Source organism: Camellia sinensis, chromosome 9 (assembly GCF_055761805.1).
Source record: "Camellia sinensis isolate YWXY chromosome 9, ASM5576180v1, whole genome shotgun sequence".
In the NCBI taxonomy this organism is placed as follows: domain Eukaryota; kingdom Viridiplantae; phylum Streptophyta; class Magnoliopsida; order Ericales; family Theaceae; genus Camellia; species Camellia sinensis.
In genome coordinates this window covers 72,666,920-72,683,360 of record NC_138969.1, presented here as the reverse complement: position 1 = coordinate 72,683,360, position 16,441 = coordinate 72,666,920, and positions in this window count along the sequence as shown.

Sequence of the window (16,441 nt, the reverse complement as noted above, 5' to 3'; positions counted from 1 at the left end):
ATTGTGAGTGTTACATTTGGGAAAAATACACTAATGAGTCTTTTAGTGTATGTTACATTGGAGTGTTACGTTTGGATTACATTGATTGGAGTGTTACATTTTGAAAAAATATACTAAGAATTTTTTAATGTGTTACATTTGAAGTATTTCGTTTGAAAAAAGTACACTAAGAAATTTTTTTAGAGTATTACGTTGTTACGTTTGAAAAAAATATATTAAGGAGCTTTTTAGTATGTTACGTTTTTATTTATAATGTGTGATTTGTTTCAGAATGAGGAAAAATCTAAAGCCAGTATAGTGCGAATTATCCAAATGTGAAATTTCACATTTGGAGAAACTCACTTTTAATTAAATCCAAATGTGTAAGCGACTACCCTTTGTGTAATTTCCGCTTTAATGAGACATTTGGGGGTTCATAAAATAAAAATAAAAATGAAGGACTATACAAATTACACAATCACATTTTGAGATTTATTGATACTTCACCTTTTTTAGAAACTAACAATTTTAATTGACTTTTTATGAAAAGATATATAAAAAAAAATAATTGATTTTTTGTAGTGATATTTTGACTTTTTGACTACTTTATTGAGTTGCCAAAACATATAAGTTAATAAAATTAAGAGAAAATTACTATTAAATTTCTTTTTAACAACTTGTTTAGTCATAATTCCTATAAAATATTAGAGAAATTACAAATCAATTGTACTTTCAAAAAATAACTACATATACATGAAAAAATTTAGGCTCTTAATAATCGAAGTTTGTGAAGTTTATCATTAATATAAAATTATTTTTCAAAATATACATTGATTTGTTATTTCACCTAGAATATTTGTGATCTAATAAATCTTTTATGTTTAGAATTATATTTTGATAATCTATTTTTGAAATTAGATACTTTCATGACAATTTTACCCTTATTTTGGTCAACGTATCTATATAGCAGGTTATTTATTTATTTTGATGTTAAAAACTTTAGAAGTTTCATAACTTTCAAAATACACATTGGGTTTAGATAAAATTTAAAATTTTAAAAATTTCTAGATGAAATTTATTAAATAACATCTTAATTGAATATAAAATTACATAAAATGAAAAAAGTAAAAATTTCACTTTTTATTTTTATTTGGAAGTGTAAAATTTATCCACTTCTAAAATTTCACACTATTCAAAAACGCTTTTTCATGAGACTCCACCTGTGCGTGTATATATATATATTAGAAGATATACATGTCCTATTTGGTAGGGTTTATTTCTACTTTATTTTAGTTTTTATCTTAATTTAAGCTATTTTGATGTACTTGGTTCAGCTTAATAATACAGGTTATAGCTTTTTGTAAGTCAAAAATCAACTTATTCTTTGAGTGGGGAGGAGAAATTTAATTTATAAGTCAAAAATCAGCTTATGTTAACAGTTATAAGTTATAAACTGTTAGGTTATAAGTTATAATCACTTTCTCACAGTTCTACCAAACGGGACCACACACCCATATGAATGTGCAACTAGAGAATTATAAATGTGCAGTTATGGAAGTAGGTAATTGCGCTAACGAGTATTTTCACAAACAAGAATTTTGTGGCATTCATACCAATTCGAGGTTTCACACATATTATATAATACTTCGATTAATAAAATTATGAAATTTTGAAAAGTATTAAAGTTAGTGTAAATATTCATGCATATATTTAAAATATTTTTTGGTATTTGTAATTTGTATAATGAGTAGGGTCAATAATAATGTCATAACTAGTGTTGGTATACTAATTAGTGCACTAATTGGTGCATGTAGCACCACCGTTTAGTCTACCATCCCTCTCCAACTTTTAATAATGAGAGAAATCCACAATTTTTTTTTTTTTGTAGTCTAAGATTCCTCACCCTCACTCCTATTCTTTCTCAAACTTCTTATTCTTTTTCCTTAGGGTTCTAAGAGCCGCAAATACATTGGTACTATTCAAAACCGACAACTCATCCTTTCTATTTCCACCTCCCACCATTCTCTTGCTTGCGCCGCTGATGCTTCAAGCAAACAAAGTTCATTAAAGATTATAGTGATTTTAATGAAGATTAAGAAGATTGAAATTCGAAGATCAAAGTTTGAATCAATCAAAAAGTGATTAGAAAAAAGTGAAGGAAAGCAAACAGAGAGCAGTGAAAGTAACAAAATGTTGACTTCAGTTGAATTCGACGATGATATAGTAATTAGAATAAAATTAGATTAAGAGAGAGAGATGATTAATTTTCTCTAGGTTGAATTTCTAAGCAAATTAGAGAAAATTTAACCCAAAGAAATTTGAAAATACAGAGAAATTTTCAAAACACATAGAAAATCAGTGAAATTGAGCAAACCAAAGAAATTTCAAAACACAGATAAATTTGTCTGAAATTTCTCTGGATCAAAATTTCTTTAGATCGAAATTTTTTTGAAAAAATGTTGAGGTACTCAAACTATTATGAAAATATTATATATCATTTATCTTATAAAACATTAATACTAGGATCCTTAAAAAAAAATTTCCCTTAATGCAATATCAATTTGGGAGTGTTTTTTTTTTATCTTTTGTTATGACATAGAACTTTTTGGGTTAATAGAAAGTCAATGAAACATATGGTGTATAAGTTCCATACATGAGATTTTTTTAAAACCCTTAAAATTTATATTCTTTTATCACATATCACATATTGTAATTCTTTAGTGTTTATTTTAAGAAAAATTATTAATAAGTTCTATTTTGCTTTAAATATTACTGTAAAGTTTTATCAAGTTTTAATATGGATAATTAAATCCTCCATGTAATAAATTGTTCTAAAATGATCCATTTCTCCATAATGATGTATTTTATCTCAATTTCACTATTCTCATTTAATATGAACAACAATTTCATAAATAATTTACTTAAAATATTATTTTCTTAATTCTAAAAATTATGAATATTATATTAAATAAAATCACAAGTAACTATCGATCCAAAGAATTATGGCATAAAATTCATCATTTTCTATTATTTCAAACTCTATATATATATATATATATATATGTATATATTGATAAACAACCTAAATGACCAAATTTTCTTAAAATTCTTTCCATAGAACTATATAAAATAATATCATGGCGAATTCATATATTTTTAAATGCATGATGTAATTGATAAATTAGGTCATTTAGATAGTTCTAAATCCTATACATATGCTTTCCTTTTAATTTTAACAATTAAAAATATTTATAAAATTTATGTTCATGAAAAAGGATAAAATTAGGATATAATACACTATCATTAAAAAATGAATTCTTTGGGAACAATTTATAAAAACTAAGATTGAATTCTCCATATTAAAATTTAATAATACTTAATTATAATCTTTAAAAAAATAAGATTTATTAGTATTTTCTTTATCAATTATTGCAAAATTGTTGCCACTTTGAAACAACTAAAAAAAAAGGGGGTTAAAAGCTAGAACTCGAAACTACTTAACTATTTGTTAATATTAAATTTTATTCATTTAATCCATTTTAATTTTTTAATTATTCAACAAAATTTGCCAGGTAAAATTTAGGATAGGATTGATGAGGTGCAGTTCCGACCTGAGATTTTTGAGGCTTAAAATTAATAATCAACTAAGAAATTTTTGAGGTCATTCATATTTTTTTTTCATTGAATGAAAAAAAAAAATCAAGATAAAAGACAAAAGATTTGTATCAAAATCACAAAAAAATACTTAGTATTACATTACAATACTTAGCAAGTGTCGCTTGATCCTCGCTTTTCTTACATTTAGAAGCAAATAAATCAATCATACTTGTATAATCTATTTTTTTGCAAAATCATTTTCAATGGATAACAATAGTAATTATTTTAAATGGGGCTTTTAATTTTTTAATAGATCAATTTATTTTAAGTTAGTTTGAGTCTTCCTTAATTTTTTTTTAGATTTAAAACATACCTAATATATTACAATAAACTATAATAGGAGGAGACATTTTTTTGGGTCTATTTTCAATGAATAATAATGTTAATTTTTTTAAATAAATTTTTTAATTTTTTAATAGATTAATTTATTTTAAATTAATTTAGATCTTCTTTAATTTTTTTTAAAATTTAAAATATACCTAATATATTATACTAATCATAATAAGAGGAATCTTTTTTTTAAATCTATTTTAAGAGTTTTAAACCATGGGCTGGCCCATGCCTGGGTCGGCACTGATGAGCTGCCACGTTGAAACAACTGAAAAAAAGGGGCCCTGTTTTCATGGTCGGCAGCTCATGTGTCCCATCATGTAATCACCTTATTGGCTACCGACTCTATACTTTTGTTTTTTTTTTGTTTTGTCTGTTTTCTCGAGACTGTTTTTGTTATGAAAAATATTTGGGAGCATTAAAAAGAGAGCATCAAGAGGAGTACTAATGATGTGATGGTGAGTCCCGTCCACTTTTTATATTTTGTTTTTATTTTATTTTATTTCTTTTGTCATTCTCAATACATTAATACTATTAATGATATATTTTTTAATGGTCTAAATCATTATTGTTTTGTTATTCATCGAATCATACTTGTTCAAATCATGTCGTTCGACCCTCGTTGGGCATAAGTTAAACGAATTTTTTTTGGTTAAAATAATTAAAAAAATAAAGTATTATATTTAAATTATAATTATTTTATTTTATTTATAAAATTTTAAAAAATTAAAAAATTTATTCCAAACAAAATTTTTTAACCACAAATTAAAATAATTAAAAAACTAACTCACATCCAAAACCGATCCTAAAAAGTTTATAATGTTTCAACCACAAATTTGTTCGGCTATATTTTCTTGAGGCCCAAGTGCACATAACTTTTCTTTTTTGGGTTATGCGTGAATCTTTGATTAATGAGTTTTTTTATTATTCTTATTTTGAGTAAATTACAATTTGCCTTTTTATGTTTTAGTTTTTTTTTTATTTTAATTTTTACAATTTATTTTTGCTCACTTTAACATCCTCCGTTTCTAATTTTTCACAATTTATTCCCCAAGTCAACTTTCATCCAATTTCAAATGTAAAATGCCACGTCAACAGCAGTGTGGCACCACATCAGAGACCATATGGCTCCATATTAGGGGTGGGCAACGGTTTATCCGAACCGCTCAAACCGCCCAACCCGCCCAACCCGCATATAAATGGGCGGTTTCGCAAACATAATGCGGACGGATGCGGTTTGAAATATGACAAATTTGCGGGTTGTGGGCGGGTCGCGGGTTAAAACCGCAACCCGCAAAAACCGCCCGCACTTTAATTAGTATTATTATTATTATTTTTTATATACCAACTTTGTAACTTTAACAGGAGCACCATTATGTTCTCTATGACACTAGGATCCTTATTTTTAAGTATTTCTCAACTTTTTTAATGTCGTAGAATTATCAAGTCCTAAATTTGGTTTCTTATATGATTTTCATTAATGACTCATCCACTTTTTCCTAATAAAATTTTTCTTCTGGTGATCGATGAAGCTTCTAGTTTGATTATTGATTACTGAATTGACAATTCTAATTGAGTACAACCTTTAATGCATTGATATACATTTTTTTCATGACAAAAATGCTAGTGATATTCAATTTTTATTTGTAAACTCATCAGAAAATTGTTATCAAATGATCACAAATATATAAAATGAATTTAATGCCTAAATTCGATGGAAAAAAAAAAACTTAAAAATTAATTTTTAAAGAAAAAAGTGTAAACCGCAAACCGCCCGCAACCGCCCGCACATCTACAAACCCTATCCGCACAAACCGCAAACCGCACTGCGGGCGGTTGCGGGTTGACTTTTTCCTAAACCGCATAGATGCGGGCGGGTCAAAACCGAACCGCAAACCGCACAAAACCGATCCGCGAACACCCCTACTCCATATAAAGCGTTGCAATACAAATTAGAACAAATTACAACTTGCCCCACTTAGGTTTCAATATTTTTGTATTTTGCCCCTTAAAGTCTTTTTCTCACTTTGGCCTTTATTATTTTAATTTTTTTCAATTTACTCTGACAACCAAAATCCATCCAAAAGTTGATAGAAAATGAAATGTTTGCAACTTCGTGGCATAATAACCTCTAACGCACCGCTTCTTGTACCATTCTTTTCTATTGTCCCTCTTGACGACAACTCTGCAAACACAATACTATCACTAAAATCCCCACTTCTTTTGTATTGCTATTTTTTTTTTTTTTTTTTTTTTTTTTTTTTTTTTTTTTTTTTAACATAGGAAGCATTCAAAACCAGAACAAAGGAAACCACCTTCTAAGGAAAACTAACAAAACAGACATATGGATTACCAATTGAAGAAAAAGTGTTCGTGGGCCGCCTTCCACTTAATGTCAGTAAATATTTCACCACACTCCTATGGTGGAACATTCTCTAATACACATAGGTGAATAACATTCTGGTTATCTCCTTCAATCTCCACTGATCTAAAGCTGCAAGAATGTGCAAGTTGGCACGCACTTCTGCAAGCTAAGGCTTCATCTTACAAAGAAGAAGTGCAAACCCATCTCCTAGTAAGGCCATCAATCAACCTAGCTCTTTCATCCGTCACTAGTACTGTAATAACAGCCACCAAGGAGTCCTTCCTAATTGCCATATCAAAATTTAATTTAAAACCCCAAATTCTAGAGGCATGTCAACCACTTCCCCTCAATGGATTCACTTTCAAAATATGGAATTGTTGTTCCTCTTTAGACTCAGTTGCAGAATCAAATTCCTCTTTCGTTGCTCGAGCTCAAAGTAAAGTCGAGAAGGGCTCAATAGGATGATGATTGAAAACAAAATTATTTTGATCCTTCCAAATGTACCATCCAGTCCAAGCAATCAAGGTAACAAATTCATCACATTTTTGAACTGACTGAAGTTGAACTAACAAGTCACACAACCACTTCAAGACCGACTACCCAGGACCTCCAATAGCAGAAAATTGAAGATCATTGCCAAACCAAACTGCTCGAGCCCACTTACACTCAAAGAGGAGGTGTTCAATAGTCTCTAGTTGAGACAGGCAAATAGGACATAAATTAGACACCACGCATCTCCTTCTCCATAGATTCTTTTTATGGCCAGAGCATTTTTACAAACCCGCCACCAAAAATGTTTGATTTTTTGGAGGGACGCTAAGAATCCAAATCCTCTTTCATAACTTGCTTAGGACTTGGAAGGAGGTAGAGGGTTGAAGAGAACTAAGATTGCTCACCATTTTTATTGCCTTATAATAACCCGATTTCACCGAATCTGTCATACTTTCCAAAGTGATAGGGACTGAATTGATAGCTTCAATTTCCACCTCAGTCACAAGCTGTTTCAAAGAATCAACCTTTCAACTTTTAGTCGAAACATCAATCATATCTTTCACTAACTGAATCTTAGTTCCCTCTGGCTTCAGGGAGAGCACTCTGAACCCAGGAATGGATGAAATCCACTTATCTTTCCAAAACTGAATATTAGTCCCATCATTCACTTGCCATCTAATATCTTTTTCTAACATTTGCCGACCTTGTAGAATGCTAGCCCAAGCCCATGACACCTGTTGCCCCTTTTTGCTTGCATGAAACATGAATTAGGAAAGTATATACCTTTCAAAATGCGAGCACAATACAAATTTGGATACTTCAACAACCTCTACCCTCGACGACCTAAGAGAGCCATATTGAAAGAGTTAAAATCTCAGAAACCATTTTACCCATAGACTTTGGCAGTGTCATTTCTCCCCGGTTCAACCAATGAATTCCTTTTTCCTTAAGATTTTCCTCCACAAAAACTTGTTAATGTAATAGTTAAGCTTAGCATAGATTTTTTTTAGAAATACAAAACATGACATTGCATAAGAATGGATGGCCTGAACCACTGCTTTATCAAAATCTCCTTCCTAGCTTATGACAAAAATTAGGACCTTCTCAATAAAAAACTCGTAAGCTTCCGTTTTGGATCTTCCCCAAAAAGATGGCCATCCCAAGTATTTCGCATCAGGTTGGGCCATTCTAAAAACGGACAGGTTGCAAATAGAACTACGACAATCGATAGAAGCATTAGAGAAGAATTGAACGTTAGATTTATCAAAGCTTACCATTTGTCCCGAGGCATGACAATAAACTTAAAGAATGTCCAACACTGCTTGACACTCACATTCTTCGGTTTTGAGGAAGGGAAGCATGTCATCGGCAAAAAACAAATGCGACAAGGTCGGACACTGTTTAGCTAGCTTTAACCCAGAGATTTATTTATTCCAGAGACTTTTATTTAGGTGCTGAGATAGCATATCAGCCGGTAACATGAATAAATATGGTGACAAAGGATCTCCTTGGCGCAACCCGCGAGTGGGAGTAACTGATACTCTCTTTTCACCATTTGCAAAAATAGTGAAAGTAACAGTAGACATGCATTCCACAACCCAACGAATCCAATTAATGTGAAATCCCATTTTTCGCAATACCTCGAATAAGAAATCCCACTCCACTCTATCATAAGCCTTGTTAAAGTCTAACTTGATAGCCATATGGCCTATGGTACCCCTTTTCCTAAGTTTCAAGTAATGGAAAGCCTTATGGGCTACAATAATGTTGTCTTAAATCAAATGCCCCGACACGAATGCAGATTGGTTTGGCATGATAAGGCCCTTCAAAATATTTTTCAGTCTATTTGCAATAATCTTCGTGATTATCTTCATTGTGAAATTGCATAAGCTTATGAGGTGAAATTATAGCTATCCCGGTTTTGACTCGACACTTGTTGTATCTTAGGCTCGAGTTTCATGATTCTGTATTGTTATTCTTGTCTCTTTTCCCTTATTCCTCATTGAAATTGAGTTTTGGAGTGCGTTGATAGTGTTTGGAACAGGTTGGTTGCTAGTTGGTTCAAATTATTGTTGTCCAATTTTAGGTCTATTCGCTCGAGCGAGCTTTGTGAGCTCCCAGTACCTTTGCAGGCCTGTAAATATACTGGAAATGCATTGTTCTTCACTTGAGCGAAGACTCTTGTGCTCGAGCAACGATCTTCTGTTTGTAAAACTTCTGGGAGTGTGTATTCTGCGCTCGAGCTAAGCTTCTGGAACTCGAACGAGGTGACTTATTTGTGTTTGGTCACTCGAGCGACAACTCTTGTACTTGAGCGAGTTGCGCGTATATCAGTTCGCAACAAAAACTTTTTACTTCACTTTTTCATACCTTTTGTTCCAAAACCCTAGATCGGGACCTCTACCTTTTGTTCCAACTCTAAAACTCTCTCTCTCTACATTTTTTACCTAGATCTAGTGGGTTCTCTACCTGTGTCCTTTGGTTAAAAAGGTAGTACGTCTCAATAGCTCCCTTTTGATCTGATTAAAGCATGGTTTCGGTGTTCTTGAAGCTCCTCCATTTCTTTCTTTGGTCTTTTAAGCTTGAGGTAGGGATTTTCTATACTTTCATATGTGTTTTAACTTAGTTATGAGTTATTGTGTAACAATGGTGGGATTTGGGTGTACTATGAACAAACCTAGGGTTTGGGTATTAAATCAAAAAAAGGGTTTCTAAATGAATGAGTTATGAATGGTTATGTAGTTGAATGTAAGATTGTATTGTGACAAAATAGTTGATTTTGGCATTTGGGTTAATACATGGGAAAGATGGAGTTTGCTCTAAAATGCTTTAAATATTTATTTTGTATAAATAAATAGAATTGGTATTGAAAATGTGAAATTGAATGGATATTGACATAAATGGTGAAGAAGAATATGTATTATCACTCACATATGAAATTTTGAATAAATTATCTGTCTTGAGATTGAATATCTGTTTAGAAATATCTGTATTGGTCAATATCTATATTAGTCTATCGATGTAGGATAGCTATGATTATTGTAGAAATTGCATGAAGATTAGGTGAATTGAAACCAATCTCTTGTTGGTTGTCATTGAATATGACGATGTTTTAAATACATTGAATATGTATGATGTTTGAGAGGAGAAAGTGGATGTACTCTATTGAATTAAGTTGGCCTGTATATCTAGGGTGAAAGTCCCGAAACCACGCGTATACATGGGTGCCGATTCCCATGCACGAAATTTCCATAAAATGGCAAATTAAAGTGTTTATGTGATTGTTGTGTTGATTAGAGAACCATTGAGTTGTAGTCTCAGTTGGGTGCCTAGAAAATAATGAAATTGGCTCATGACTTGAGATGAAATGAATTGATTTGAATTGAATTGAAGAACAATGCATTGAAATATAAAATTTGGTACTTTATGATTTTGTGGAATATGAATGAATTGTTACAAGCATTGTAGATGCACATTGTACTTATATCTTTGTTAAGACTCATATATTGTGATAGATTATTTTTACTGGATTTTGGTTCACCCTACTTGGGAAAAATCATTTTCAGGTGTTGGTGACATGCCTCTACCAAGGCAATGGCTTGAGGGAAATAGGGGCTAAAGGCTTCACTTTTTGTATCGTACTAATTGTTTTAAATTCTAGCCAAGGGCTTTATATGTATTGGATTTGTGTCCTTTTTGTTGTAACCAAGTACGACCTTGGAAAGATGTAAGCCATTGGGTCATGTGAATATCTGTTGACTTTCATTTTTTTATCACTTATAACACATGCTGTAGATTCAGGATGAGCCATTTATGAATGTATATTGCATGTGTCTTCTTTTGTATACGGACTTTGATGAATGAAAGTATATTGCCTCTATTATTTTTCCGTTTATGAGTTGGGATGTATCATATTTATTTGGGATGCTACAACTTGGTATCAGAACGTACCGGGTTTGAATACTTTGGGAACGTGGGAAGTGGTTATTACTATAATGGGTTTGTTTCGCTTGATAGAGACATTAGTAGGTGTGGTATGCTATGTGATAACTTGCTTATGCTTTTGTGTATAGGTATGAGATTTAGTTTATAAGATATTGACTGAGTCTACGGGTTCCTGGAAGTCCAATTAGAAGAGCACTTGGACACTGTTGTTTCTAATTGGAACTCTGGTAACGCTGCGGGACGGTCATTATCCGAGAATGAAATTTGTACGTGCTTATGTGGAGTCAATTACCAGTGTCCACCGCATTAGGACGTGAGTGAATTAGTTTCGACACTTTTATAAATGTGCTAATCTCTTTTGTTACCTTATTAGGATGTTAGGACGTAGACGTGGACGTGGACGTGGTGGTAGGCGTGGTAGGCCGAGATGGCAGGAGATACCGATATCGGATGATATTCCGATACAGGAGGAGGGTGTTGGTCAGGCCAATGTGGCCGAACCAGTTGGTCAACATGCCATTGGCGCCTTAGCTCGCGAAATGACCCGAGTATTGCGAGAATCTATAGACATCCTCAGGGCTGAAAATCAAGTCCAGACTCAAGTAGTTGAGGCAGGGCCATCTTTTCTAAAGCGGGAGTTCTTCTGGTCAAACTCAGATGAGTTTTTAGGCGATCCCGAGAGGCCACTGAAAGCGGATAAGTGGCTAGAGCAGATGATGAAGACATTTGAGATGCTCGATATCGAAGATGGACGTTTGAAGGTGACCTTGGCATCCTTCCAGCTGAAGGAAGATGCAGGTCAATGGTGGAAGTATGCGCGTGGGCGCATTGGAGCAACTTGGAAGGCTTTCGTTGACGCCTTCTAGGACAAGTTTTTACCTCTCACGGTTAGGGAGAAGTTGAGAGACCGATCTTCCAAGCTGGTACAGTTGAACACACCCGTGGTTGAGTTTGAGGCCATATTTATTGGCCTCTCTAGGTTTGCACTAGAGTTAGTGGCGATCGAGGAGCACCGTTGTTTGGAATTTGAGAAGAGGTTGAGGATCGGGCTTATGTTCAAGGTGACTGGGTCGATGATTAGGGATTATGGATGCCTTGTGGAGGTGATGGCTCATCTGGAGACCATAGTGCAGATAGAGGAGGAGAGGATGAGAGGTTCCAGGAGGAGTCAGGATGTTCAGGGGGACAGTAAGAGATAGAGGGGTCCTGTTTCACAGTAGCCCCAAGAAGCATAGTCGAGGTCTACCTTTCCAGTGCCGAGTTCGGGTTTTGGGAGAGATGGTCAAGGAGATTTTACTTGTAACAAATGTGGTCAGTTGGGCCACAAATCTCTAGCTTTCCCGTAGAGAGGAGGAGGACAATGGTCTGCATCGTCTTCGGCTCATTCTCAGAGCTAGAGTCAGGGGAGAGGACAACCGCTCACTTCTTATCAGTGTGGATAGGCGAGGCATATGAAGAGATTTTGCCCTTAGTTGGGTGGCACACCTGGCGCGTCTGGTTCAAGACAGATGCAAAGCCACCAACCGACACAATTAGCACAAGCCTTAAAGGCCAATTAGGGAGCCTCTTTGGCTCAATCAGTGCATTAATTTATACTCTAAGGGGTGAGCAAGTTGAGCAGAGGCCTACAGGGCGTGTGCATATTGTTACCGCACCGGATCTAGTACCAGCGCCTTCGGTAGTGAGAGGTACCTTCTTGTTTTGCAATTCAGGTAATAATGTGTTGATTGATATGGGAGCATCTCATTCATTTATCTCATCTGCATTTGTATCGATTTTGGGGTTAGAGTTAGCTCAGTTTGCATCTCCGTTCTGTGTAGAGTCGTCTATTGGTGGTAAGATTATTTTGAAGTAAGGGTGTTGGGGTTGCGACATAGAAGTTGTCGGTCGTTGACTTCTTTTTGTATTTGTGTTGATTGATATGTCTAGCTTTGATGTTATTTTGGGTATGGACTGGTTGTCTTTTTATCAGGCTGTTATAGATTGCTATCGTCAGAGGGTTACTCTATGTACTCTGAACGGCGATTGCTTCTACTTTTTAGGAGACCGGGTGGATAGAGTCTTATCACCGGTGTATGATCCGCGTGAGCAGAGTGAGCTTAGTTGCCTTATTGCCAACTTCTTTAGTAGTGAGTACGATGAAGTCCGAGTTGAGTTTCCAAGGATAGTTTGTGAATACCCGAAAGGTTTTTTCCAGGATGATCTTACTAGTTTACCACCTCATCGAGAGATCGAGTTCTCAATTGATTTAGTACCTGGCATGGTACCAATTTCTATGGCACCATATAGATTTGCACTTGTCGAGTTGAGTGAGTTGAAAGTTCAACTCCAGGAATTGTTAGATAAGGGTTTCATGTGCTCTAGTACTTCACCTTGGGGGCATCGGCTCTTTTTGCCAAAATAAAGATGGCGCGTTGCAACTTTGTATAGATTATCGAAAATTGAACCTTGTAACTGTTAAGAACAAGTACCTAATGCCTCGTATAGATGATTTATTTGATCAATTGAAGGGGTCTTGTTGCTTATCTAAGATAGACCTGAGATCAGGCTATCATCAGTTGAGAGTAAGGGAGAAGGATATTTCAAAGACGACATTCCATACGCGGTATGACCATTACAAGTTCCTAGTGATGCCTTTTGGGCTCACCCATGCACCAGCTGTGTTTATGGACTTGATGAACCGGATCTTCTGTGAGTTCCTAGACCGCTTTGTAGTCATCTTTGTGGATGACATCTCGATTTACTCACCCTCTGAGGAGGAACACGAGGAACACTTGCGAGTAATACTTGAGTTACTTAGAGCCCACAAACTGTATGCTAAGTTTGGAAAGTGTGAATTCTGGCTGAGAGAAGTTAAGTTCTTAGGCCATGTAGTATTTGGAAAAGGGGTGACTATAGATTCATCTAAGATAGAGGCAGTGTAAGATTAAGAGTAACCTAAGAATGCTTTTGAGATCTGTAGTTTCTTGGGGTTGGCCAGGTATTGCCGTCGGTTTGTGAAGGATTTCTCTAGATTAGCCTCACCGTTAACTAGACTGACGAGGAATGGAGTTAAGTGTGTGTGGAATGAGACTTGTGAGAAGCCTTTTCAAGAGCTTAAGGTTAGACTTACCACTACTCCAGTATTGATTATTCCGAAGAGGGGTTTAGGCTATTCGGTGTATTGTGATGCATCGTGGGAAGGTTTGGGTTGTGTATTAATGCATAAGGGAAATGTAGTAGCCTATGTCTCGCGACAGTTGAAAACTCATGAGAGAAACTACCCTACTCATAACTTAGAGTTAGCAGCGGTGATCTTTGCCTTGAAAATTTGGGAGCATTACCTGTATGGTGAGTGTCACGACCCAAATCCGCCCTTATAGGTTTAGTAACGTAATCGACAAGTAATCCTTGGATTATCGAAGGTTTCTGGACAGAATAACGTATATGTAGAGGCTGCAGAAGCAATTATACAAAATATACGTAGTCCATTGAGTTGTATAGACGTACATGGGACAGATAAGAAATTTTAATATTATGTCAAACTTCCATACACATAGTATCACAAGGGACTTCGCCCAATGTACAGGTAGACAAACCAAACAAAAACAACATCTTTAACAGGATCACAAAACTTGACTTCTTAAAAAGGAACCTCCATGGGAGGCATGGTGACTAGCTGACCCGAAAACTCGTTAGGCAGCGGCTTAGGCCTGGTCACACGCTTGCTCACCTACATATATAATATAAACAGCGAGCGAAAGCCCAGTGAATAATAACAGTATAAAGGGTTTAATGAATATTGTCCACAACAGTTACAGAAAACGGAATTCATAATTATGTTAAAAAATTAGAGTTCATGTGAGAAATAGATTCAAAATCATGCTCATAATAAGAATTTGCAATTAATCATACGTGGTACATCCATTAGCACAAGCAAAAACAGTTGATCCATGAAGGGATAACCATAAAGGCATACAGTTGACTCACATGCATGGAGACGATACAGTTGGCTCACGAGACATACAGTTGGCCTATAAATGGGACGTATACAGAATGATCCATAACAGTTGGCTCATGAGACGTATAGTTGACCCATAATTGGGACATAACGGAATAGATAACAGATGTCATATGAAACTAAGGATGCCACGAATAACTTTCAGAAACTTGAACAATCATTCATTCATACAAAGTATAGCATTTTAGAAAACTGATCATCTTATATTATTCAAAAAATACTTATAAATTGAACATAACTTTACAAAGTTATTACTCGTAGATGGCTCTAATTGCAAAACAGATAAAGTAGACAAAGCAGATAGCCTATGGCTCGTGACCTACAAACAACACATAACATGTACACATTGAAACACACGCCCAGGATTCATTACAGTCATTGCGTTTCGTTCTTAGTGTTTTTCTAAGTCTTATCCTCTTTATTATGTTTTAATCTCAACCTAGGAATGTCTAGGACGCAATGAGGATGCTAAAACACACTTGGAAACACTTACTAAAACTTGCTGAAAACAGGGGTTCCACTCGAGCATAACTTCCTTCGCTCGAGTGGACATGCAAAATATGAGTGGTCGCTAGAGCACAACTTTTGTCGCTCGAGCGATATGTAAACTCTGCAAAAGTACTGGGTGTGTAAATTCTTTGCTCAACGGCCGCTCGACGGTCACTCGAGCGTGAGACTGAGGTTCTCGCTTGAGCGCAACTCTTGTCGCTCGAGCGGCTTGCAAAAAGATAAAACTTCTGGGAGCTTGCATTTCATGCTCGAGTGAACTTTTGGTCGCTCGAGCGGAAGTGCAAGATCACAGAGTGGTCGCTCGAGCGCAGGTTTTGTTGCTCAAGCAAAGAGGTTGAATTCTAGAATTTCCAGATTCACCTCCAAGCTGCAAAACTCGAATTTAATGCATCAAAACTCATCTTTTTGGGACAAAAACTTAACGATACATGAATGAACTTAGAAATCATTGGGAATTCAAAATCGTTCCGCAAAATCAAAGCCCAAAAGCTTGCCAATTATGCAAATCAACACTCAAGTCTTAGAAAACATAACATGCAAGTATTTCTTGATTTCAAAGCTTTTCAAAGTATCATCAACTAAGGTGTAATGGTATGAAACTTGGTGAATTCTCAAAACAAGAGTGGGATGAACACATGCAAGTGAGATTTGTTCGAAATTGAAACTCAAAATGTCATAGAAATGCATGCATGCATGGTTGTTCTTCCTTTCTGCACTTTAGAATTCAATTCATGTATGATTCACCTTAATTCTCTTGTATTCATGTGCTAAATGACTCAATTCCAAAGTTGTAAGGTTGAACTCTTACCTAGGCTACCCAATTGAGCTTCAATTAGTCAAAATCTTAAGTAATTCTCCCAGTCTCCTAGCGATGTCCTTCTCTATCTCAAGATTGGTCCCAAGTTCCTTAGTCTCTCATTCTCTCTCACGTTTTGGTCACAAGAGTGCAAATTAAGTGATGAAGAAGTGAATTTAAGTGGTGTGTATAGGCTTACCTAGTGGTGGTAATTAATTAAACTAAGCAAATGAGCATTGATTGATCTAATTTAATTCGCTTTGAATTGAATTTCAATTAAACCTACCACAAGGTCCTAAAAATTTCAAATATCACGGAGACCAAGTCAATTTTGTGATCGAATGCCGACAAGGCCTTCAATTCGCAG